Here is a 26,620-nt window from a genome sequence, read left to right on the forward strand (position 1 = left end):
GGGGGGTTTATCAAAACTGGAGCAGACAATCTGGGGCAGTTGTCCATGGCAACCAATCAGCTTTTCTCTTCAGTTTGCTCAAGATTTGAAAATGAGAGAGAGGAGCTGATTGGTTGGCGTGCAAATCTGCTCCAGTTTTGATGAATTACCCCCACTATGTTTTCTGAAAGCAGAGGGCCCATAGAATCAAATGATGGTAACTGACACTTTATGTCACACAATATTAGAGCAACTGTAAATCTAGATTTTCAGTAAAACATACACTGTGATTTTAATGTGAATGCACACAAAATAAAGTCTCCAGATCTTCTGTAAAAAGAGAAGACTGAGTTTAGTGAATGGACACAAAATTTGATACTCAAAATTCTCCATAGGTGGCACTTTAAAAGTCTTTACACCTCATCAACTTAGCGTTAACCATAAACACAGGTCACAGAATGATTCCTCTCCTTCCAGGGTGGGTGTGTGTGGTGATACCAAATATTGTTGGCACATTGTGCTGTAGTCATCACACTAAAAAGATGACTTTCAGTTGCCTCTGGAGTATGCACAAGTCCACAGGAAGTTCATATAAAAAAACTACAGTATGTGCAATGCACACGGAGGGGAAAAAAAACATACAAAGGCATTAAATAAAAATGCAATCTTGCTTTCATGAAAGTAAAAGCAGAACTCCCTTGCAGTGGTGCTGCCCACTTTGAGAGACTTCCCACCACATCCTGTCCAAACAGGAAGTGAGGGAAATCTCCCTAACAGTGATCCAGACATCAGTTAACCTGACAGGTTCGAACGCTTCTCAGTTGGTTAAAGAGGGGGCTTTACAAAGTTTAAAACCACCATGCGTCAGCTCACAGCCTGTATCTGTGCTATATGTCACGGGTTTGGAATGCAAAGTCGGCCACTGCGACATATAAGGAGGGATTTTCATGGGTCTTCAAAGTCTTTAAATTACAAACTGTTTATTTTAAGTGGTGATGGACAAGATTACACAAATTTGTTTCAATAAACATTATAATTCTGCATATAAATTAATAACCTAAAAATTAATTCTATTAAACGACTGATCAAGCAAAGCACAGCACAAATGGAAAACGCACAGCACCGCAGCATTTAAGTAGCCTCAGCACAGTATGTGAAATAAGCCCCCCACTGCACAGCAATCTAAGAGGACAGGCGCTGGGTTCTCTCACTACTAAATTGGTCTGCCTGCGTCGCTGGAGCCAAACAAGGTCACACGAATGTCTGCGTGCCGACACGCTATGGAAGGGCTTCACACCCCTCACTTCAGCTTTTTATTCCCCAACTGTTGGCGCTGCCTGCCCGAGTACATGCCCTAAAGGGCTGCAGCATGGAAACATTTGTAATTCCCTTTGTACAGAGGTCGCACTGGTGCCGATCTGTGGGAACAGAACTTGTAATTTTCAGGGCAATTAGGATGTTTTCAAACGGTCCATAAAGAACTGAGACATAAAAAGTATGCAAATTAATGGCACACCGACTTCTGCTGATAGGAAATAAAAAAAAACTTACTTGAAGAAAAAATAAAATAAAAACCCCTCATTATCTAGAGCAGCTTTTCATAAACCAAAGCTGTACTGGCTGCCGAGCGGAATCATTTAGAGTTCTGTAAATTTTAAACTAGAAAACACCTTTAAAGAGAACCTGTGAGAGAAATATGATGGATGCCATTGCTCTGGGGCTGGCTTCACTATTTAGTCAATGACCTGGGATGAGTATTTAGGACAGGAGACTTAGACTTAACAGACTGCATGCTTGTTCCAGATCAATGACACATTGGTTAGGGCAGGGATGTCCAAACTCCGGCCTTCCAGCTGTGGTGAAACTACAAATCCCAGGAGGCATCTCTCTCCGGGAGTCATGTCTGTGAGAATCTTGCAAAGCCTCATGGGATTCGTAGTTTCACCACAGCCTGAGGGCCACAGTTTGGACATCCCTGGGTTAAGGTAACTGACCTGGAACCAGCATGCAGTCTGTTAGGTCTGAATCTGCTGTCCTGCATACTCATTTGAGGTCATTGACTCACTAAATAGTGAAGCCAGCCTCAGAGGACGACAACCCCAGAGCAATGGCGCATATATACATATACTTTACATCAGAGGTGCACTGATACAGATTTTTTGGTACTGAGTATGAGTACCGATATTTATATTTCAGTACTCCCCAATACAGATTATCAGTACTTCCGCTAGCATGGAGCCTTCGTTACCCACCGCCTGGCTTCCTGATTGGCCAGGACCGCAATGCCGAACAGGCAGTGTGCGCTTGCGCACAACGGCCCGTCCGGCTTTTATCTTACGAACATGCTACACACCAGCCGAAAATCGCACAATTCTCGGCGGGTTTTCGAACATGTTCCCAAGATAAAAGTCGTGCCACCTTACAGTAGTAGAGGTCGCACGGCTTCCACACACCTTGCGATAATCGTACGATCTCGGGATTTCCAGCGATTATTGTACGATTATCGCAAGGTGTGTGGGGACCTTAAGTGTGTTGTTGCTTCTCCACTGATAATCAGCAAGCTGAAGAGTGTTGTCTTAAACCAAGCTGTGCGGTGTCACAGTGATCAAGGAGATGACTGTACTGTTTGGAAGGGTGTTGATCACAAGACTGGCTAAACAAATGTTGGCAGTCAACTAGAAAGCAGTAGATATATGCAAAAACATTATTTTAAAAAACACCTTTTAAAAAGGCTTTAAACTTACCCGTGTCTCCGCCGTGCGATCCCGTCCAAACATCTGAAGAGTCTTGGGTGGCCGCAAAAGATCTTGGGGCAGGCGCAAGTGCAGTTCAGATGTTGGGCCAGGAGACGGGGAGAGACACAAGGTAAGTATATGGAGCAGCGTGCACCCGCACAGACACCGTGAGAGAAGAGGAGGACAGAGGAGTCAGCACTGGATCGGTGACCCACACCCAGCGCTGGAGGGACAGCTAAAAACTACAGGAAAGAAGAAGATCGGATTAAGAGACATCATTTAAGGTAAGTCCTTACAGCAGGATTGGGAAAGGGGGAAAAAAAGTTTGACTTTAATGTCACTTTAAATACTAGGAGGGGAATTTATCAAAACTGGAGCAGACAAAATCCAGAGCAGCTGTGCATGGCAACCAATCAGCATCCACCTTTTATTTTCAAAGCTTAACTGAACAAACTTGAGAAGTTGATTGGTTACCATAGGCAACTGATCCGGATTTTGTCTGCTCCCCAATCGTCATGCTGATCCTTCTATCTTACATGATGATACACTTACCAGGACTGTGCATTTGACTGACATTTCCATTAGTTGTATTCACCAATAAAAAAAAAAAGGGTACCTGGCATTTCCCAAGGTGGTCAGAAACGGCAGCCCTGTTTCTCTCCTAAAACGTTTCCTTACCCACTCACCATAGGATTAAGGCCTTGTTCACACCAAGCACGTTCCAGGAGCAGAGCAGTTACAGACCGGAGCAAAACTGCGTCCAATGTATTCCAAAGGTATTTTTAGCTCCAGTTCACATCGCAGCGTTCCGTTCCAGAGCAGGTAAAAAAAACTGCAGCAGGCCTTATTTTACCTGCTCTGGAACGCATCAAAAACGCATGCAATCGCCCTGGAACGCACTGAAAGCCCCTTTTAAGCTAAAAAAAAATGTTTTAACCAAAAACGGCCCATCAAAAACGTGGCACAACCCACTGCACTGCGTGTGCAGAAAATCATGCAGATCTGCTCTGCATTTAGTGTGAACAAGGCCTAAGAGGGCAGTCGGACATACAGCCATGATCCAATTGCCCCCAGGCATTATAGCTGGATGCCAGGTCCCTATTGTGAGTTTGTTCATCTCTAGGCAGAAGAGGGGCACTACACACGCGTTTCACACTGAATTATAGTGGGAAATAATGGCAATCAGACATTTACCAACCAATTGTTCCCTTAAACCTCGCATGGCTGTTTTTGCTGGTGTTTCATACAAATCAAATCATCTCCTGATCCACCTGAAACTGGCTTGACCAGGGGTAGCCAAACTCCGGCCCTCCAGCTGTGGTAAAACTACAAGTCCAGTGAGGCTTTGCAAGATTCTCGCAGCGACAAGCATGATGGTACTTGTAGTTTCACCACAGCTGGGTGGGCCGGAGTTTGGCTACCCCTGGGCTAGACTGTCACAGTCATCTTTGGGTTAAATGATTATTCCAAATGGAGTTGAATTTTAATGCACAAGCACTGAGCTGTACTAGGAAGCAAAGTCTGCATACATATATAGACCATATATGATTAACCACATGTATGTGAACTACAAACGCTACCTAGAAACAATGTTGCTATGTTTAGAAACAATGTTGCTATGTTTAAAAACACTGTTGGGTGATCTTATTCACTTAGCTGCTCACATTCTGAAAAAGGATAAAGATTGCCTATAAACACAAGCCTGGGCTCCACAGCAATAAAGACGTTTAGGAGAACATTATACAGGCGCAGATGAGGGCTGCCCGCAGAGTTCTTTAAACAAACTCCTTTTGTTGAAACAGCCTTTGTCTCCTTGAATCTCCCTTTACAAGTCTGTAACACAAGAGAAAGTCATACTGAAAAGCCAGTGTACTTTTCCCATATTCCAAATACTGCAGGAAGTTCAGTATGGCCTAAAGGGAAATTAACATTCTTTCACAGTGAGGCAAACCACACAGAGTTTATTTTAATTTCTGCTACGCAACTGCGTGTTTTTTTTCTTTAAGCCGTAAGCCTGCACGAACATTTAATCCGGCATAACACCTACTTGTGGCTTTCAAGGGGTGAAAGAGGAAAAAAGGAGGAGGAATGTGGAAAGTTATCACTGCTGTTTTTATTCCAAACCCCATCATTAGTAAGCTGCTGGCAGAGTGCAATCTCACAAATGGCCAGCTGGTGGCAGCATTGGGCCAGGGAGAAAAGAACAAGGTGCTGCTATGTTAGGCGTATGGAAGGAACTCTCCATCTATAAACACCAACATGGATGAAGCAATGTACAATTCTATTTTATTGATGTCCACATGTTAGAAGAGGAGAAATAAAGAGAACCCGTCAGTCATTTTAACAAACTGAACAGAAACGACCTCAGTTTAGCCCATCGCACAGGCTGATCAGAAGGGGATGCGTTTTTTTGGGGGGGATACAGAGTGGATTTCACTGCTTTAGTTTTTTCCTCCAAAAAACTGAATTGAACAGACCCCATGTTGGTGTATGGGGAATTTGAATTAAACCGACGTGCCCCTTTACATCGGATTACCCCCAATCCGTCATCAGGTCTGTCAAAATGATCCGTGTGTCTTTCTGGACCTGGCCGGAGTCGGGGGTAACCATGTGGAAATGGACCCCCGCTGCCCATAGACCAACATTGGGCATCTGATCAGGTCCCCTTGAAAAACTGACAGGCAGGCCCAATTGGACCTCCCGTGTAAAAGGGGCCTAAAGGTATCAAGGGTATGTGCTATTTTTGTTTAGCTGGCCATACACAATTTGATTAAGGACAGGTTCACACCATCTTCCGGACCAGATCTGGAACGCAGTGCATTGCGTTTTGCCGCGCTCGGGAGGTGTTTTGTTAACCTTAAAATGGAATTACAGATGCGTTCCAGTGCATTTCTATGTGTGCCAGACCAGACAAAATAAGACGCGCAGTATTTTTCTGGTCTGGAACAGTCTGCGCTGGTGTGAACACAGGCCACAAATAGCAAAGGGATACATTAGGATACCTTTTGGGTCCAGAAACAATCTGGTCACGATCTGGACATGGTGTGAATGGGCCCTTGTAGCAGATTCCAGCTTAATCATCTGAAATCCAGACTACAGGTGACCCTGCAAGCACCACATGGGACAAAAAAAAGAGCCCAGAACTTTGTAGTAAAGTGAAACTACATCAGGGAGGCACACAGCGAAGTGTATTACAATCAATACATAGATAGTTTTCTGGTATCTGCTATTAGGGAGGCCTTTTGACAGTTCAAAAGAGAGATCACCTATAAAGAATGAGCCCTAAGACCGGAAAACCTTTATACATTTTCCCACGAAGGCTCGTGAAGATTTACTGATGCTCCGCACATCCGCCTGTGTGCTGTTTTCATGCAGATATTAGACAAGTGCTCAGCACCACTGCGCCTATAACAGAACTACCTAAAAGCCGATACAAATGCTCCCTACAACTATATTACCATACTGAGATGGATATACAGGAACAGAGCGGGATTGCTAGCGTTTAAGTGCTCCGGTGGGACAGATGTTTAATGTTTCAAATAGATTCTGATTTTCTTCTCAGCTGAGCGTTTCGTTGGCTGAAAAAACACCGCGCTGAAATGCTTGCGTGACACAAGCCTGCGAGATTTGACAGTAACGAATCTTACAGTCAAACCTCTAGGCAGGCACTGTCATCTGTGATGGGCCATCAGGAAATGAAGTGTGGCCTTGAGATTAGCTGTTATCATAGGACAGAATGGAGGACTAGGATACCATCATATCCCTAATCCGGGAGCCGTACCGGAGCCAGGCTGCTGCACTCAACCAAGCTGAGGGATCATTATCTGGACGCTGCATGCTGACTAACTGTAAATGGCTAATAAATGTAAATGATAATATTTAGAATCGGATTTATTTTCTATTGATTCTTCTCATTTAGGCTAGGAGCACACCTAGGCGACACCTCACCGCACGGCAATCGTGTATGATGCAGCGCGGTCAGGAGTCGCCAAGGTGTAAACCGATCACGCTGTGGGTGCCATTATTTTCTAATGGCAATCCATTCGCGCCGGGATTCAGCCCGTGTTTCCGAAACACGATCGTGGCTAAGACAGCAGCGCAACGAATATTGCAAAAAGGAAAAAAAAAAAAAAAAGGTACTTGTACCTTTTTTCTGCGATTGCCGTGTGGATGTCACCCCATTGAAATCAATGGGGCTGGGCGGCATTCGCTGCCTGCATTGTGACAGGACACGCTTGATTAAACAACTTGTTTTGTAATGACCGGTATGTTTCACATGGCTTTATATTAACTGATTATTTATGTCCCCTTTGTGTTCGCTATAGGGACCGCACGATCCCAGGACGCGCGTCCCGGGTGTAGTTCGGTGTAGTGCAGGTTTGGACCTAGCCTCACATACAGAAAAAGCAATGTGGCGGTGACACGGATTGGGACAAACACTGCCAGGAAGGCTTAGTGCACCGACCTTTTATTCACATTGCTGCAAGGACTCAAGCACCCCTGCAATGCCATCGTTTGTCCCATTGCCCGTCACTGGGTTATTGGGTCAGGAAATATAAGAGGGATACAGTTATCAAATACAATTTTTTTAGATAATTGCCCTTTAAAAAAGACATGTGAAGCCTACTGGTGACTCCTGTGCTTACAAGTCAATATTCGGTACATCATATTATCTAACAAATGTGTCTGAAAAAAAGACATGTGTACATTGCCTACTGAGACGGAGCTAATCCCTCCATTCATTTATACATGGAAGCAGATTCACAATGGAAGCTTTCATAGAGTTTGGTAGATTCTCCCTCTAGTGGCCATCTGTGTCCCAGTGAGGGGAGTTATTAGCCACGCTGAATGACTGCCGAGATTAAATCAATTACACTCAGACATTGGAAGGTTATTAATCAGTGTGAACAGACTGCCTGAGCGACAGCAAAGGTGAGGCACAGTCACTTACTCAAAAGCGTATGATCTACGTCAAAATAATTCGGCAACCTGAACGGCAATCCTTCCAATGCCCCTCCATACATCAGGCGACCCGATCCAATGCTGTACTCTACTCGGCATTGTCTGCTAGCAGCCAGTCACTGCAGCTTGGATTGGCAGACATAAAGTACTGACATATATAGCCAAATGTCTTTCTCTTAGTTTTTGGATAGAGATGGGAAGAATTAGACCCTCTGTCAGCATTTTAATGCAGTTCGTGTCCACGCTGAGAAGCGTGGCCCCTCTATTTGTCCTGGTGATCATTGTCACAGAGACGGAAGGTGATGAATACAACAAAAAACTTTACCAATGTCACCAGAAGAGGCGAGGGGCAACTTTTCAATGAAGACAACTCTGCCAGTGCCAGCTCTGAGAGGTAACTGTCCCTCCCTTTGGAGAGATTTCCTCATTTCCTGTTGAGTATATGGGACAGGAACAGGAAGTGAAGTGAAATGTGATTGTAAAAGTGGAAATACAGACACATTAAAAGGAGGGTTAGCAAACCTACGGCCCTCCAGCTGTGATGAGACTACAAATCCCATGATGCATCTCTCTTCAGGAGTCATGTCTGTGGCTGTGAGAATCTTGCAATGCCTCATGGGATTTGTAGTTCCACCACAGCTGGAGGGCCGGAGATTTGCTACCCCTGCATTAAAGGGTGTCTATGGTCAAATACAAAAAATAAATATGTATTTCCATATTACATTTCCATAAGTTTTATCCCACTCCTAATAACCAGAACTATCTAGAAGTATGTAAACTTAATGATTGAAGATGTGCATAGAATGTACTTCCTCAATACACTGACACCATTTCACTCAGCCCTGTGAATGTGCACTTCCTTGTGTCACAACTCACAGAGCCTGCCTTCTGAACTACAACGAAAAGGTTTGAACAATGTATGATCATCATTGCTTCCTGGAAGCAATGCATGATGGGAAATGTAGTCTTGAGAAATTGAGATTGCATCACTTCAAGCAGCAGGGAAAGAGACGCAAAGCACACTGGGAATCCAGGAAGTTGCTGAAAGAGATCGGCAGACAGGCGGCTCCACTCACAGAAAGGGGGATTTTTTCAAGTAAGCTTTGATTGCATTATCAAAAACAACATGATGTTATAACAGGATAGTATATGCTGGGGCTGTACAACTCCTTTATAAATGTGCAGCACAGAAGACATTCCCAGCATCAAAACACTAGAAAGCAGCACTGAGCCGCTCTCCTGGCTGCTGGGAGTATCACAAGCCGCCAGATCAGACGGGGTTTCAGATATAGTGCGGGGACCTGCTGACAGATCTACAGCACTGCTCGGCCACAGGTGCCGGTGGGAAGGAAAGGTGCACGGTACAGACAGCTCTCTATACTCCGCTGTAAGATTCATGAAAGGTTGTTTAATTGTGTCGGGCAAGGTCTGGCCGAGTGACGTGTAAAAAAAATAACCCCACACTATGTGCCCGACTACAAACAGGAACATTTATTAAGGAGACGTAACTAGACATTAGATCACTGGAGTGCCCAGCAGGGAACGTTGGTTACCAGAGTGCGCAAGCTGTACCAGAGACTATTTGGAAGAAATACTCATTACTCTTCCACAGTTCCCTATCAGGGCTCAATTTTCTCCAGATCAAAATCAGCTGCCCATTTTATAGGTCAGCAATCCATCAGAGGGAGGCAGGGAAGGTGAGTCTGAACTTCAGCATATTCACTGAGACTGGAGAGATACACAGGCACCCTGGCGCAAGATTCGGCCTTGTTGTTTACGACTATATACAGCCGTCTGCCCCGAGTTCAAGGCGAGCTAAACGCAGATTAATTGTCTCCTGCAATACGAACCCCAAAGATCGGGGAACGGGTCCGTCCTGGAATCACAAGGTGTATTTTGTGTATAAAGTGAAGTACCCACTATTTATTGTCCTGCTTATAAGATGCCAAAGAACTAAAAGAACTTATTTCCTGTTGTGCAAAATGGAGCAGGGTATATTTGTCTGATGCATTTTTTTTACTGAACTCAATGGCAAAGCATCAATAACGCACATGAACTCTAAAATGGGTTTTGATACGCTGCCATTGACCAGGCATGGGGGGGGGCAACAAAATGAAAAGGTGCATTTGCAGCCGACAGCGATCGCAAATGTACATTTTCTATTACAGAGAATGCCAGTAATTTACCTTTTACCTTCAAGCCCCATACAAACTTATGAGAAAGGCCGTCACTCGCATATACAGTACAGTTGCCATGACTGCAATGAAAATGTTAGAATTTGTTGACACTTAGAAAATCGTGAAAATGCAAAGGTGATATTTAGTAACATTACCTTTCAGAAATGCATGTGGAGCCTTAATACTCATTTTTTAATATTGTTTTGAATTTGTCTAAGGAAATTGTCATTCCCCACTGGCTGCCAACTGAACGAATGCCATGAAAAAACAATATAGATTGATTACCTCATGTATCACTGGCCCCTCCTTTTTAGATTGTAGGCCCTCACAGGCAGGGCCCTCCTTACCATACTGTCTTGAATTGTATTGTAATGTCTTCCTTGTATTGTAAAGCGCTGTGCAAACTGTTGGGCTATATAAATCCTGTATGATAATAATAATTACGCAAACAATATACTGGAAGCATTGGGAGCAGACAGACCACACGATAAAATTGCAATCAGTTTTAAAGCGCAGCAAACAAACTTTATTGCGTCTTCGTGAAAAGAGTCCCAATTAAGTTTTCCAATAGTTTTGACAAAGAAAAAAAGAATGCGCACCTGCCCCTACCACGCAGGGAGAGACTCATCCTATTCATGCCGAGCTGAAGCCTAGATTTATAACTCGTTATCCAGCAGAGTGCAAGTGCGAAAAGAACAAACAAAGATACGTGTCATGACAAGAATGAATTGAAGTCACTGCTGTGTTTTCCCACTGCTCCCATAATTTGCTACCAAGCTAAGAAAAAAAAAAAATTTCTAGCAGATTGCTGGCTAATATTCACTGGAAGACGAGCGACGACCTCCACGGCCTGGGTGACTAGTGCAGTTCTTCAGTGTGAACAGAAGGGAAAGCATTCATCTGATTGGCTGTTTTAGATCAGCATTTCTCAAACTTTTTTCAGTCACAACACCGTTTTAAAAAGGATGCAAATTGTCTAAAATGTGAAAAAACGATGTGTCACCCCTCTAAAATCCATACCAGACCCTTATCCAAGATAGGGGTCTGATATGGATCATAATGGGGGACTCCGCGCAGTGATACAAAAAAAAACCATGGGGATTACATTAGAGCCACCCCTTTCACATCATAATCCCCTCTTTATTTCAGAGTCTCCCTTCATGTCAGGTGCCCCCCCTACCCCCTCCATTCACATCAGAGCCCCATCCTCTCACACTAGGAGCCCCCTTCACATCAAAACCTCCCGACATTCACATGAGGAACCCCTCCTTTTAATAAAGTCTCCTATTTACATCAGAGCCCCTGCCCCTTCCAATTTAAGATCTCCCTTAACATCAGAAGCCAACCTGGACCATGGAAAGGCATGACACTGAACTAGAGCAGCAGCTAACGATTATTTTCAAAATCGATTAGTTAGCCGATTATTAAGTTCGATTAATCGGTTAATCGGATAAACAATAAAATACATTTTTTAAAATGGCTCCAGTGATGGACTACTAGTTTGTATTGAAATGGGACTCCATCACAGGAGCAAGCTTGGAGCTGTGGAAGTTAAAAAAGAAAAAAAATTGTGTGGAGAATGGCACCGACTATAGAGGACTACAAATCCCAGCAATAGTATATTATACAGCACAATGCAGAATATCACCAGCATTCAAGGCACCCCTGAAGGAGCCAGGAGGCACCCTGGTTGAGAAAGGCTATTCTAGACAACACATACTTTCTTCCAAAACACAGCATTTTGCTATGCTTTCCATCCTTAGAACATGGGTTACAGAAGCCTGCGAAGACCTAAATGGCAGAATGCCAAAGGCCACTTGTTTTGGAAGGTGCATGTTCTCAATGTACTGAAAACATCAGGAAGGAATGATCACATGTAGGGTGTCCTGGAGTGCACACATCCTTGAAATGTTCCAGTGAGGACATGGCATGCCCCAGCAGCATAGCAACATGACTATAGACAGGCAGATATATATAGTGTACCTTATCTAGCAAACTTCAGAGTTCTAGTTTGATTATTAAAAAGAAAGGGCTCTTCCACTGCTGAGCTCCTCTTAAAAGAGATTAGTCTCAAGGGAACGCCTAAAGGCAGTCAGGGTGGGAGATATTCGGACAGGTTGTGGTAAAGAGTTCCAAAGGATGGCAGAGACTCTAGTGAAGTCCTGGAGGCGAGCATGGGAGGAGTTGACGAGGGAGCTGGGAAGCAGGAGGTCTTTTGAAGAGCGGAGGGGACAGTTAGGGTGATACTTTGAGACAAGGTTTGAGATATAGCTAGGGGCAGAGTTGTGGATGGCTTTGTAAGTCGTTGTTAATATTTTGAATTTTATAATTCGGGCTATAGGAAGCCAGTGCCGGGATTGGCAGAGGGGGGGATAGAAGCCAGTGCAGGGATTGGCAGAGGGGGGATGGAAGCCAGATGGCAGAGGGGGGGATAGAAGCCAGTGCAGGGATTGGCAGAGGGGGGTGAGGTGGATGAGTCTAGCAGCAGCATTCATGATAGACTGAAGGGGGGATAGCCTGTGTTGAGGTAGGCCAATGAGGAGGGAGTTGCAATAGTCAAGATGAGAGATAAGGGAGTGGATGAGTAATTTTGCGGTTTCATTGGTGAGGAAGGGCCGTATTTTGGAGATGCTAAGAAGGTGAAGGCGGGCAGGATTTAGATAGTGAGTGGACATGGAGAAGAAAGGTGAGGTCCGAGTCAAGGATGACTGTACTTCCTCAATACACATTTCCTTTAATCAGGGGTGGAAACATTATTATGGCGGTTAGAAGCCAATCTGTCCAATCCACAAGCCAACAGGACTTTGTTTAGGAGCCAGATCTGTGGACAACAACTAGAGAAAACATCAAAAGTTAAGCACCAGCAGTCATTTTTAAGGGGGCTTTGGCTATCTGGCTCCTGGGATTTGTCCAGCACTGCTTTAAATTCTACACAAATGTGATCACTGAATGTGCTGGTTATTGCTTACGCAGCATGCTGGTGAGATATATGTGATTATAGAATGGTTGCACCTCTGGCCTGCAGTAAAGGGGTGTAAATCTAAAATGCATGTGCTGCAGGCCAATGTTGTCTTAGTAATGGACGGAAGGTCTTGATCGTGACACAGATTATCAGGAGTTCTCAGTCGCCATTCTTCATTAGAGATAAGGTTGTCTGTCGTTTGGTATGTAAAAACATTGCCACTATCTGTTCAACACTCTCCAAAGAAAACCGCAGTCTCCCCTAGGCCAGCATGTATAGCAAATTGCATGTAGCTTTAAAAAGCAGGAGATATGCAGCAAACCAGATGAGGCCTTATAACATGCTGAATAATCAAGAGCTTTTCCACATCAGGTAACAGCTACGGCAAATTACAGACATTTTATATAAATAGTGAACAGTGGTTACCAAATCCTCCGAGGATAAAACCCCCGGCATTGTGTGGGCCACAGCTGTCCGGCAGATATTCTCTAAGAGGGGTTTTAAAATGCCTCATTACTTTTGCCATTTATAAGCTCAGCTTTGTGTAGCTGTGTGCGGGAAAACACCCATCCTGATGTGAACAAAACTGACAACCTCGGCACTTCACAGACAGCCTTCCACCACAGTTTAACATCATTATGTGGAACCAGAGGCGAGGCAGTGGTCACTTGTGACTCATCCAGCAGGTCACACTAGCAAAGCTGAGTAGTGGAAGGAGTAATATATATACACTGTTTTGGGATTTGAGTGGACAGACCCATGAACTAATATTTTGGATTGTCGTGGATGCTGGATAGTTAAAACACCTGACAATTGCTTATATCTCTTAAAGACTCTATAGGTTACATACCTGCATTAAGTTCCTGGGTCTGAACACTTGTAGCCGTACCTTTTTTAAGAACAATTTGCTAACCAATCGCTGGCAGAATGAACGAAGCGCACTTTCACTATCGATTCCTAACAGACGGAGTACATTTGGTATCACTCCGCCTGTGACAGGAGCCGGCGCTATAGAGGAAGCATCGGCTTATGCAGCTCTGCACCCTCCGGTGCCGCCTCGTTTCCTCTAGCTCTGGCTTCATTGGCACCGCTGATTCTCTCCTGCGGCTCTTCAAGTTCCCCCTTATGCCACCACTGGCCCTGGGAATGGTCACAACTAGGTCGTATTTTCGGGGTAGGTCTTATATTTTAGAAATTCCCACATTATATATATATATATATATTACATATACACACACAAAATTCCCAGAGGGACAGGGGCAAAGTTAGGAATTTTAGCTGACTGATCCAGGTGTTGAAATGATCACAGCAAAACACCAGGAGCTAACCCTGCCTACCAGGCACTACCTATATCAATATTTGTGGGTGGACTAAATGTTTAGCACAGGCTTTTAAAAAAGACAAAAATAGTACCCCTGGTGTGACTATGCTCTGGCACTATGTGCTGAAATAACACAACATGATGTAAACTTACATGTATTAAAGCGCTCAGCTAAGCTTTAATATTGACTATGTGAAGATTACAATCTCTATGCGGTGTAATCATATGTGCTTATTGTATTTAAAGTCTTTACCTCCATTGACACATAACTTCATATGCAACTCATTAGCACTTTGATGGTATTTAACACTCAAATCACACCACTGTTACCACAAAAGTTAAGGTGGAGGATGTGACTGCCACAGCGTAGCACATATCTTCCATTAAAGAGGGAACAAAAACATATGTATATACACACTAATATCTATCTATCTACACACACATATATATCAATTATACATACATGTGTAGCAGAATGCTGTTATTTAAAAATAAAGCTGGCCTTGCCAATATGAAAGCCCAGTACTACCTCTGTGCTTTCTGGCTTAATGTGCCCATACAACTTGCGATTATTATTCAATTTCCGAACGAAACCGGTTTTCTTATGATAATCGGCCAGTTGATGGGAAGTCAACGATCACAATTACTGTACAACTGGCCCAATTTCATCTAATCGGGCAGACTAAAAAACTTTTTTTGAAGAGAAAGATTAGTGGTGTTTTCGTACGAAGAGAAGAAAAGATTGCAACATAAACACTGCACATGTGCAAACAAAAATCTGTTCTGTCGATCGCCCAAATTCATCCAGTTAGTATTGGTGACGAACGAATATCGAAATTCTACATTGGTCTGTGCATGATGGGCTATTTGAGCGGAAATTGAACTAGGGTGCGATGGGCCAAAAATAATTGGTCGATAATTGTAAGGTGTATGGCCACTTTAACTGTGTTAATTCCCTAATTAAAGGCAGGGAGGATCACTTGCTTCAATGACTTTGCCTCAGTGCTTAAAGGGTTAGTTTACACCTTTCCACGAAATACAAAGTCTACATTCACACCCAGACTGTTTTTACGCATTTTAAAGTGCATCTTGTGTGCTTTTTGGCATGTTTTATGCGCATAAATCACGTTGCCCATTTTTGTGAGCAGATTTGGGGGGGGCGAGGAAATAGCTTGATTTGCGATGTCTGCATGTTTATAGGAGACACACACAAAAGGGTGACTGCATAGCACTCTGTTTGAGAAAGGAGTCACTCTAAGGCCCCATTCACACTGAGCAAATCGCGCGTTTGTTGCGCAATTTGCATTTTGCGTGATATCGCGCGGTTTTGTCACGCGATATCGCGCAAATGCTTGCATTGAGCAACCTAGAATCACGGCAAAATCCGCTCCAAAAAGGGTCCTGCTGTAGCGACGCACGACAGCGACGGACAGAGCACCATTGACATGCATTGGAGAGCAATATCGCGCGGTAAATATCCGCGATATCGCGCGGATTACTGCGCAATAAATCGCTCAGTGTGAATGGGGCCTAAAACAGGAAGTCAGGACCAGTGCTCAGGGGACCATCACATTCTGCAGAAAACTAAAACTTTCATACATCAAAGAGCAGCATCCATTATAAGTGATTTCATCAGCATTTGATATAGCTTAAAATCCTTTTGACTTTAATATCACTTTAAGAACGTGACAGATTTACAGATAGGATATACAACTGGAAGCTGCTGTTTTCATTACCTCTGCAAGCTTTATACAGCAAACCACTGCAGACTGGCACAGAAAAAGTGATTATTAATGGGCAAGGAAAGGTATTAATCTTCAGGTCCCAGGCAGCTCAATCAAAATTAACCAGAATCTGAACATTAAAGACAGAATTGGGAACATTTAAAAAACAAACTAAAGCCAAAGCTCACATTCTCAGATAATCTTGCAATATCTGAAAGCTTTGATGTGTTCTTCATATTTTAAATGTTACTTTTCCATATTTTAATTTAACGTGTTTTACACACAGGGCCGTCATGCACCCTCTAGTGGCCATCAGTATTAGAACGCCCTAATAAACAGAACCCTGTATGAAGAGAGGAGAGCCACTACAGACCTCTCATTCTGGAAATGCTATGCATGATTACTCCATGTCGTTGACTCGGAAGGTCCTGAAGGCACAGACATCCAGAAAGCTAGCATTTTCAGAAGGTCAAAAGTGGCAGCCTCTGCCATTTCTTTCCTAGGCTAGGTTCACACGTAGGAGACTCCTGACTGTGTGGTTTTGTGCACGATTGCCGCGCAGTCAGGAGTCGCCAAGATGTGAACCGATCGCGCTGTGGGTACCATTATTTCTAATGGCACCCCAGCGCGCCGGGTGGATCGCGCGGGATTCCACCCATGCAAGTGAACACGATTGCAGCAAAAAAAAAAGCTGCGAGCCGTGTGTCGCAAAAAAAGTTACTTGTACCTTTTTTTAGCGATTGCCAAGCAGATGTCAACCCATTGAAATCAATGGGGCCGCGCAGCAATCGCTGCGTGCACTAGCACACGATCACGCGTCCCGTGTTTCGTGCAGGTGCAAACCTAGCCTGAACCTTTTTTCTTTTTACCGAAACCAAAAGTTAATTTATTCTTATGGAAAGCTTATTTTTCCCACACTAGTGCACTAGTAATGATAGACAGCAGAGAAGCAGTCTACATAATGAGCAATATGGCTGCCTCAATGCTCATATATATTTGCAAACTATACATAGAAACAAAGTTTTCAAAACATTAATATAAACTGACAGAATCAATTACCTTAGCTGTTCATGTTTATATATCTAATACAGAAGAAAATGCAAAGAGCAATGCTTAGCAGTAACAAACAAATCAGATTTCATCTTTTAACCGGTTTAGAGTTCATATGATTGGCTGCTGCTCCTTGCAGCACATTATTTGTCTTATTAGGATCTTATGTAAATGAGAATGAAATCGTGTAACCAGTGAGGTATAATGAGCATTCCAACCAGGAGAGGTTTTCTATTAAGAACAAGCTTTGATGGCTTATCTCGGGAGGACACGCCTGGTCACAAAGAGACAGCCGCTTGATGGAGAGCGGTAATGGAAGGCAGGAAATGAGAAGGCTTGGTTAAGGCTTCTACAATCGATCAGCATGTTTAATGGAGTGTGAGCCTTGGTGAGAATAGAATGCTCTGGGCTTTAAATATGGTTGGATCTGAGCCTCAACACAGAACAGAGGGAAGCTTGCAGGAAATTCTGAGTGGTAGGCATTCTACCAACCTCATCGAGCATCAAAACCGAAATCAGAAAATCTCTTTCAAGGCTGATTATAAAAAAAAGAAAAAATGGGCCATCTTTTTAAAAAGACAGGAGGCCAGCAGCTTCAATTTGTGAAATAACTATATTAATATAGTTTACGGTCTTCAGCACGTCTACCTGTACAGAACAGTTATTCCAGTAGACATGTGATACGTAGGTGTGTTAAATCATGCTGAACAAGTCGGATGAGCCAAAGAGAGTTCTAAAGATGTATTCAGAGTGAAATCTTTAGCCATGTTGCACATGCTACTGATCAGGAAGTGTTCCATCGCTCAGGATATCATGAATTAGCTGTTGAGCAGCTACAAGGATACTGATGCTCAGAATTTCTTGGCTTTCTTCAGCAAACCTGGAAAATATATTCCATTTTCCACAAATGGTTGACAACAGAAAGTTGATGGGCCAACTGCTGGTAGCTGCTCGGCAGCACTAGTGAAACAGCTGATCAGAAGGGGGTTCCATACATGACATCCCTGCCGATAAATAGCAGTGAAGCAAGTCTAGAGGTTCTACTTTGTCTCTGAATGTAGAAACATAAAAAAGCCAGGTGACAAAGAAAACTAAATGTCACCAATAATTTTATCTGTTTTAGCAGCATAGGATCTCTGGCTTTTGGAATCTGCTCAGGCCAGATCAGTGGCCTATGACAACCTTGAGTCCCAATGCTGGCTAACATGTAAAACGAGTATCTTGTTGCACTCCTTACCGGACGGAAAAAACCTGATATACGTGTGGGTGCTTGCAGTGACCATGGATGGCACCGTGAATAAACTGAAATTTGTAGAGATGTCACCAGCACACCAGTGATTAAAAAGCAAAAGCCCATTTATTGAAGTTACATAGCCATCCAAGAACTAGCACTTTAGGAGCCACGCAGGGTCCCCTTCATCAGGCTCAGAATGACAATCGTCATTCTGAGCCTGATGAAGGGGACCCTGCGTGGCCCCCGAATGTACTTAGATGGTTATGTTCCTTCAATAAATGGACTTTTGCTTTTGAATCAATGGGGTGCTGGTGACATCTCTACAAATTCCAATGCTGGCTAACACACCACAGGGGTCCCAAGCCAGAGAATCCAAATGCATCATCTATATTATTTCTTGACCATTCGTGCAACAGACTCAAAAAGATATCTTTGCCAGGAGACTATTTGCAAAGTAAAAAAAAAACCAAAAAAACTTCCTTTATGAAAGACATAATACGCATTGGAAACTAGGTCTTACAAGTCCGGCATTTTGATGAAACACTCTCATGCATTCCAAAGTTTATTCTTACCAAAGACTTTCATGGGAATAGGATGTTTTCAGCATAACATTTCACTCATTCTCATCACTATTATCATAAAAGGATGTTATACATTTCCTCAAATGTACTGAAACCTAATACGGAATGAAGGGATGGTCTGTCATAAAGCTAAACATTAAGACCCAAAGGAGAATTAGAAAAAAAAAATGAAGCAAGCTCAAAATTTTTTATTGCAGTCGATTGTTATGTGTAGGGATAATATGTTTATTATAAATACATACTTAAACAGATGGTGTTAAGATAATGCAGCCATAAAAAACAGAGCAAATGAGGGCCACAAACTAAACATCAATGGCTATGTTTGGTTGATGGGCCACCACCAGACAGATCATCTCAAAGAATGTGATGTGAATGAGTACAGCTGAGAATCTCCCGGCACTAAGGCAATTATTTTTGCAGTGACTTGCAAGCACTGTGTGATGGACACTATTCAGAAGACCTTGTGAATTCTATTTTTATTGAACAATGCTTTAATTCTCAGAAGTACGATGCTCCAGAAAGCGTAGACTAACCAACAAAGCTTCTTGCACATTGCTGAGCACCTCTAATTAGATCCAATACCGAAGACGGCACTACAATTCCCACTGGCACCAACACAGCCAGGTGCTTCATAACAGCTAATGGCTTGTTTTCATGTGAAGATGTAAATTTGCCATCAGAAATGGAACTCTGGCTCTGGGGCATTCAAAATCTAACATCAGTAGTGAGCTGTTAGGGCTGGCCTGTTTCTGCAGGAAAGATACCAATGTATGGTATTAGGTGTGAGAAGACATGTATAACTTTGCTAACTTCGCGTTATGTGTCAGAATACTATGTCCATACCAGGTATATTGAATCATTCATGTGGCATGTACTTTAACAGACATGACATTATAATGTAGATCTTTGTGTGTCATCCGAAGACAGGTTGGGACATAGCAGATAGCCGAGAGGTGTTGCCAAGTGCTGGTAGCCTGGAGATGCTAAGCACCATTGGTAAAAAACAGCTGAATGTGGGGGTAATAAGCCGGAAACTGATCCATATTCTGCAGGAAAGCAAGTGTACAGGCAAATCTATCTATCAAAAGAAAAAGTAACGTGTGACCTATAGGTTTCTTATGTCAAGAAGCACTAGTTCTTAAGCTCCTGGGATCTATTAAGCCCTGATCAATGGCATAACCCCTAAAGTGGTATCTCTCCAGGCCATATTGCAAGATACATTCTTGGGTGACATTACAGTGCAAAGGAGGAACGCGTCAAAGGAGCACAATGGTAATGGAATTATGAAAAGTGTTTAGAAGGATAGACTACATTATATACTATATTACAACTTTCATTAAGGAAAGGTAATAGGAGGCTTAATTATGGCTTTAACTATGGCTTTACTATGCAAAGGTGGAATTTAGGAGGTTGGAAGGAGAGGAGCACCCCTTTCCCCATAACAGCCCTGGTTTCTCAACAGGTCGCAGTGGCACCAAGTAATACATTCTGTGATGGTGGCATCCCTATGTTCCAATAATGTGGCAAAGGTGTGCATGTTGTGGGTCCAGCAAATTAGGGATGGCAGGCCAGATAATCCGAAACCATTTCATTTTGAGGTCCCAGCACAGTGGCACACTGACCAAGCAGCAGATACACTGTAAACTTTAATTTGATCTAAAAGAGCTCATTGTACGTAAAGAAAACCGACATAAAAAAGTAACAGAGAAGTTGCTACATACGAGATATTTCCCATTGCAGCCTAATGATCTCAGTCATCACATATGTTATGGTCAGAAAGACAAACATCCTTCAGCTGGATATGTCTGGAAGCCAGGAGTGAGTAGGCATAACCTGCTGTAAGATCCACATTTTATTACAGATACATAAGCTTCTTATACAGTCCCTTTTTTTAACCTGCGGCCATTTCAGAAGCCAAATCATAATTTAGGTTCACTTGCCTTGCAGTGAAATAAAAGCACTCTGTTATCAGCTGCTAGAGACAGAGTATGGCAGAGGTGGTTTATAGCAGGCCTGGACAAATCCCAGGAACCAGGTAGCCATTGCTCCTTAAAAATCACAGCTGGCACAGCTTGGGGTACTCCAGTTGTTGTAAATGGAGCTGGCTCCTAAAAAATATCCTGCTGGCTCCTGGATTGGACTGACAGGCTCCTAAATTCTGTATTCATTTGTCCACCCCTGGTCTATAGAGTTGTTCAGTGTGGCCCAATAACAGGAAGTCTGTGGTGTGCAACAAAACACTGTCCCCTTAAACCTAGTACCTGAAAGCAAATGGCCACCTAGAAAATAGGTACTTGCTGAATCCTGGGCTGTATTATTTCACCTCCTCTCCAACGCAGGTGTTAATCTGAGTGGTGACTATAGTGGTGAATATACTGTTATTACTGGAGTGTCCCCCCTATCCGGCCTGCTGTGAGAGGAAGCTGGTGCATTCCAGGACCACCAGATTATCGCCAAAATTGAGTGGCATGGACTAGAAGAAAAAAAAAAAAAGTATTCTTACAGTACAGTGCTGACCTCATCATTGTGCTCCTGCTTCATTTTCCATTGACAGGATGGGGTGGGTCCTAGACCAGGCTGTAATTCTTAGCTGTATGGTGGGGGTCCGGTGAGGTACCTGGATCATATATCTGACTGATAAGATTTACACATTATGTGGCAGGTGGTGAAACATTTCAAACGGTTTATTTACCCATTTGCCTAGAGCTAAGCTTTAAATATTCATTCTAAGAAGATTTGGAAACCGTAACACATTCACATATATTTACATATACGCCAACTTGCATTTTAGGCTTTACTCAAAGACAAAACTGAGCCACGCACTAGCTAGATTGCTTAGTACTGTGCTGGCACAAGCTGTTGGCCTTCTGCAATTACACATGCATAGAGAGGAATGTGAGAGTGTGTGTTCTGTACCGCTATTCCAATGTGTTTTGGCCTAGAGCATTACACCACAGCTTTTAAAAAGCATTTTTCTTCCTGCTCTAGTTACCACAGGCATACTGTAAATCAAACCACCTCTACACCACCGCATTCAGGCAGCAAGCCGTTACCTAACAACTCAGGGCATTACCGATGCATTTAACTAATCATCGAGTATATGCTGTGGTAATTACTTTCCATTAAGGTTTCCTGCTTTAAACCTACAGAAAAGGCAATCTGTACAAGAGAGGGGGAGCTGTTCACGGCGCTTGACATTTGGCATGAAATGTCAGTTGTGCTACATGGTTCAAATCTAATTACCAAACACAAGCAGAGAAAGTATCTCCCTCTCGCCCACAGAAACAAAATAAAAGAGGCGGAAAAAGAAGGCGGAAAAAGGAGGCTGCTGAAGCAGCGGATCGCTTTTCATGTCCTCAAGAAGCCTTCGAATAATTCTGAACTTTTTCATATTAATACCACAGAGGTGCATATCAGGGTTCTGGCATGAGCATCATCCCACATCAGAGTCACTTTAAGGGCACAGTCAGCCTGGGACCACACAGCTCATTAGGGAGTGCACAAAGCCCCAAGCCAGAAATCTCTTGCAAAAAAAAAATGTCAGCAGTGAGCTGGATTGACAATCTAATGTGCACGATTGCATACAGATACCAGGGAGGTGTGTTGGAAAGGTCGCCCCAATCACTACTATTCTCCCTTTGATAAGTGGAACAAATGTTATCTGCCAGCAAGGCTCACCTTCTCCCCTTTGCATTGATAAATGCACCAGTGCTGACCTTGAAGGTTTATGAAGGCGTCAGGATATTTTCTGCCCTGAGGTCAGACAGATTATGCCTGCGCATCAGACCGACCTCTAATGGGCCAGCCATGGGTTTGCCAACAGACTTCAACCGACCAAGTGAACCTGCTCAATGTCTCTAGCTGTCCTCTTGGCATCTAATGTACAGGACTGGAATGCTCCTTAAATCCCCGTAGCTGCTGGCATTCAGATCATAAAAAGGACCGAGAAATCAAGCCTTACAAAATGCAGGCAAGGGTGAACCAAATATCTAAGCACTACCCCCTGAGGGTCTCCCAGGGGAGGAAAAACATCTAAAAGCACATTGAGGGGAATGTATCAAAACTGGAGCAGACAAAATCTGGAGCAGCTATTCATGGCAACCAATCAGCTTCTCTCTTTAATTTTCAAACCTTAACTGAACTAAAGAGAGAAGCTGATTGGGTGCCATGGGCAACTGCTCCAAATTTTGATAAATCCCCCCCATGGAATGTGAAAGTCTGAAAATGAATTTTAATGTTGAGAATGATGATTTAACATGATGCATTTAATTAAAGCATATGAAAGAAATGAAACCCTCTTCTCTTGGTGCCACACCAAGGCTGAAGGTGGCAAATAAAAATGCTGCATTCTGCGACTCCCTCCTACGCGTTACATTATCTGGTGTTTGATCACCTGTTAATGTGATGGACCAAAAAGAGATGGCAGAAATATGGAATAACTGGGTGCCCCAAGGTTTAGGTCTAAGTCAGGGACTAGGTAGTGAGGCCAAGACAACCTTGTTGTGAACATGCAGCTGCCAACCTCAATCCGCATGGGTTCCCTTTAGAGTAATTACAGCTAAATGTTGTTTTTAATCTGGAGTTTCCCTTCAAAGGACGGATGATTAGAAATCATCTGACACAATCTATTGCTAGCTGAAAAGGTAGCTTTCACTGATCAGCAGCTGATCATGGAGATGCACACAGACACAAAGAATCTTTAACAGCAGTGACACATGCCCATTCAGCTCTGTGAACCATGCCTACAAATATTCCCATCCTAAGAACAATTGCTACATGATTCAACCCACATCATTGACAGCAATCACTTCCTATATGTCTCTTCTTGGTAACAGCTGACCCAGGAGAGCACGTACAGCAATATAAACACACCCGCGCAAAGACAACCTAACCTAAAACAACAGGAACGATTATCGTGCATTATCTGCCGGATTCATCTTCGCAGTTACTACTCCTCTTAAAAACACATCATTTTTAATACATTATATTAAGGAATGTGAAACAGATGTCTCCTGATTGAAATAATTGCCTGAACTACACAGCCCTCGCGATCTAATTCTGGAAAATAAAAACAGGGTTAGTGGAAAAGGAGCGGAATACGATTTAGAGCTTCGGCGGCACAGCCCGTAAAACAGGGTCTGGGCTGCAATAGAAAGCATGCAGATTGCTGTGTGGGGAATTGGAATGATGGGCAGTTAGTGTCGGCTCCTGAAGTAGCAGTTTTGAATTAATGGCAGAGGAGAAAGAATTTATATGTAAATCACTTGCATAAAATACACACAGGAGGTGAAGAGAAAGCACTGGGTAGCGTGACAGGCTGCAAAGAACCTTCATTTACGCTGCAATAATTCAGCTGTTAACACTTGGCGTCACAGCTACCAGGAGCTGTCCAATGTAAAACGCTGTGTGCCAACACGCTGGAAGAAACCCCAACAAAAGCAGTATTGGTCAATACACAAGCGTCTCTGACAGAATATTCTCTCATATACAAGTATAGCATATTAAATGTATTTTAGATTTTCTTATCCATCCCTTGTCTGTATATCCTACAAAGCTGGGGTGCAGCCAGAATCTTGCCTAGCCCAACAACTGTATGGGGGCATCTACAAAAAGCAATAAAGACTAAAATTGATTAAAACAGAAGATAACAGTTGCCCAACCGCACTGGGGGATATGTTTTGTCTGAGGGTGGCGCAAACTGAGCTTGGCCCTCCTTACCATCTTATCTTGAATTGCATGTCTTCCTTAGATTGTAAAGCGCTGCGCAAACTGTTGGCGCTATATAAATCCTGTATAATAATAATAATAGCACAATCTGACTGCATTAGGCACCTGAGACTATTTACATTTAGCCAACGGGGACACATGGGCAGCAAACCAGTGTTGACATATCAAGGGAAATACAAAATAAGTTAGATTTTTTTTCTTAACCTGTCCAATAATGTTTACCAACCCTGCAACCTACCCCAATACACCGTGGAGCATGGTATTGCCCGGGGCAGCTCACAGGCTAATGTTAGTCTGCAGAGCCGGGTTTGTGATCCAGGCATCCTTGCCACAACCATGGCATCCTTGATATACATGACCACTTGGTCAAAACAACACTCCCACCCAGGCTTCTGATTGAACAATAAAGCTGCTGTAGAACAACAAGCAGCTCAGCACTCCAGTCTTTCACAACCAGGGTTACATGGAACCCAGAGATGACTAGGGGTTCCTTCAAAATTAGGCAGAGGTGGATTGATTTCCTACCGGATGGTGTCTGGATAGTTCTGGTCTGTTCCAATGGGAGACACTGCAGTGGTCATTGATGCAAAAGGGCATTCCTATCGCTGACCTCCAATGTAAGGGGCACCTCTCCATTACCACCAATGTAAAGGGTAACTTTTCCTCTGATGTCCCGAGTAAGGGGGGCACTTTTATACCAACCCCCATTGTATATGGACAGTTTTCCACTGACCTCCAAAGTAAGAGGGACATTTCGCCATTACCATTAATGTAAAGCCGCACAACAATTTTTACTGTCTGCATTTGTACCATTGCCATTATTATTTGTTTCATTTTATTACTAAAATTAAAGTGGTTTCCTTATGACTATATCATGATATATCTATAACTTGCTGATCATACCAATATACCTTGCGCTAGAGACATTATTTTAAAGTAGTATTACACTCAAATGTTTTCTGAGTAATGAATCCAGATCAAACAAATATACATTGCCCAGCAAAGCATTGCTGTATATTTAAAAAAAAAACTTTTTAAAAACAAAACACCTTATGAAACCGGTTTAAACTTACCTGTGTCTCTGCTGTGCCCTCCCGTCCGAACATCTGAAGAGTCTCGGGCGGCCGCAAAGGTTTTTGGGCGGGCGCATGCGCAGTTCAGATGTTGGCCCGGGAGACAAGGGGAGACACAAGGTAAGTCTATGGAGCAGCGTGCACCGGCACAGACTCCGTGGGACATGAGCAAAGAGAAGGACAGGATTGGAGACCGGCACCAGCGCTGGAGGGACAGCTAAAAACTCCTGGAAAGAAGAAGATGATCAAATCAAGAGGCGTCATTTAAGGTAAGTACTGACATTAACTTTGGGTGGGGTGAAAAGAAAATAGCCTTTCATGTCACTTTAAGATACTTCCATTTGAAGCTGCAATTAAAATACATTTGAAGACGTTTTACCCGACTGCATTAACTTGTGCTTATTATATCTGCTGTGACTTCAGCTCAAACATTATTACAAACAGAAAGCTTTCTGCATGCTATTTCCGTGGCTCTTTGTCTTATCTCTGCTATAAATCAGGGTTGATGATGACTTTATGAGCCAGTTTCCTTATTGTAAAGAGTCCTGGAGAAAAAAACCCGCCGTCATGCAGCTTTCAAGGCATATCTATACGTAGCAATATTTTGGCTAACACTGCATCTGTGAAATCACACAACACCTACACTGTCATATGTAAATGCCTTCTCTGATGTGCTGCTAAGGGGGAATAAAAAAAAAAGAAGGTGCAGTATGCGAGTCATACAAGTCCAGCATTTGTCAAACCTGCACTTCAACGACTTGTTGACTATGCAAAAATCTGCACGCTCATCACGTTACCCGTGTCACCGGTTATGGCTACAGAGATGTGTGCCCGTCTGCATACGGATGATTGGTTCAATGGTGCGTTTATACATGCAGTAGAGAATATACAGTAAGGTGTAGGGAGCCGTAGAAGTCTGTTCTATTGCAAAGCCTTCACTGCTGTGTAATTTCGATGCAAACATGGTAATTGATTAAAAAAAAAAATATGGATCTCAGCAGAACAAAGCACAGAGTGTTAAATATTCGGATACGCGTGAATAGACAACATGAAGGAACAGAGATTGCTTTGTTGTGTTGGGTGGTGGTAGTAGGG

General features: G+C 43.2%; 1 protein-coding gene across 2 annotated transcripts in view; it reads right to left on the bottom strand.

Annotated features, from left to right (window-relative positions):
- Nucleotides 1-26,620, bottom strand: part of RERE (arginine-glutamic acid dipeptide repeats) — a 337,236-nt gene that overhangs the window by 82,059 nt on the left and 228,557 nt on the right. The gene's annotated exons all lie outside the window — the stretch shown is intronic.

The sequence above is a fragment of the Nanorana parkeri genome, unplaced genomic scaffold (assembly GCF_000935625.1).
Source record: "Nanorana parkeri isolate BGI_ZX_2015 unplaced genomic scaffold, ASM93562v1 scaffold287, whole genome shotgun sequence".
NCBI lineage: Eukaryota > Metazoa > Chordata > Amphibia > Anura > Dicroglossidae > Nanorana > Nanorana parkeri.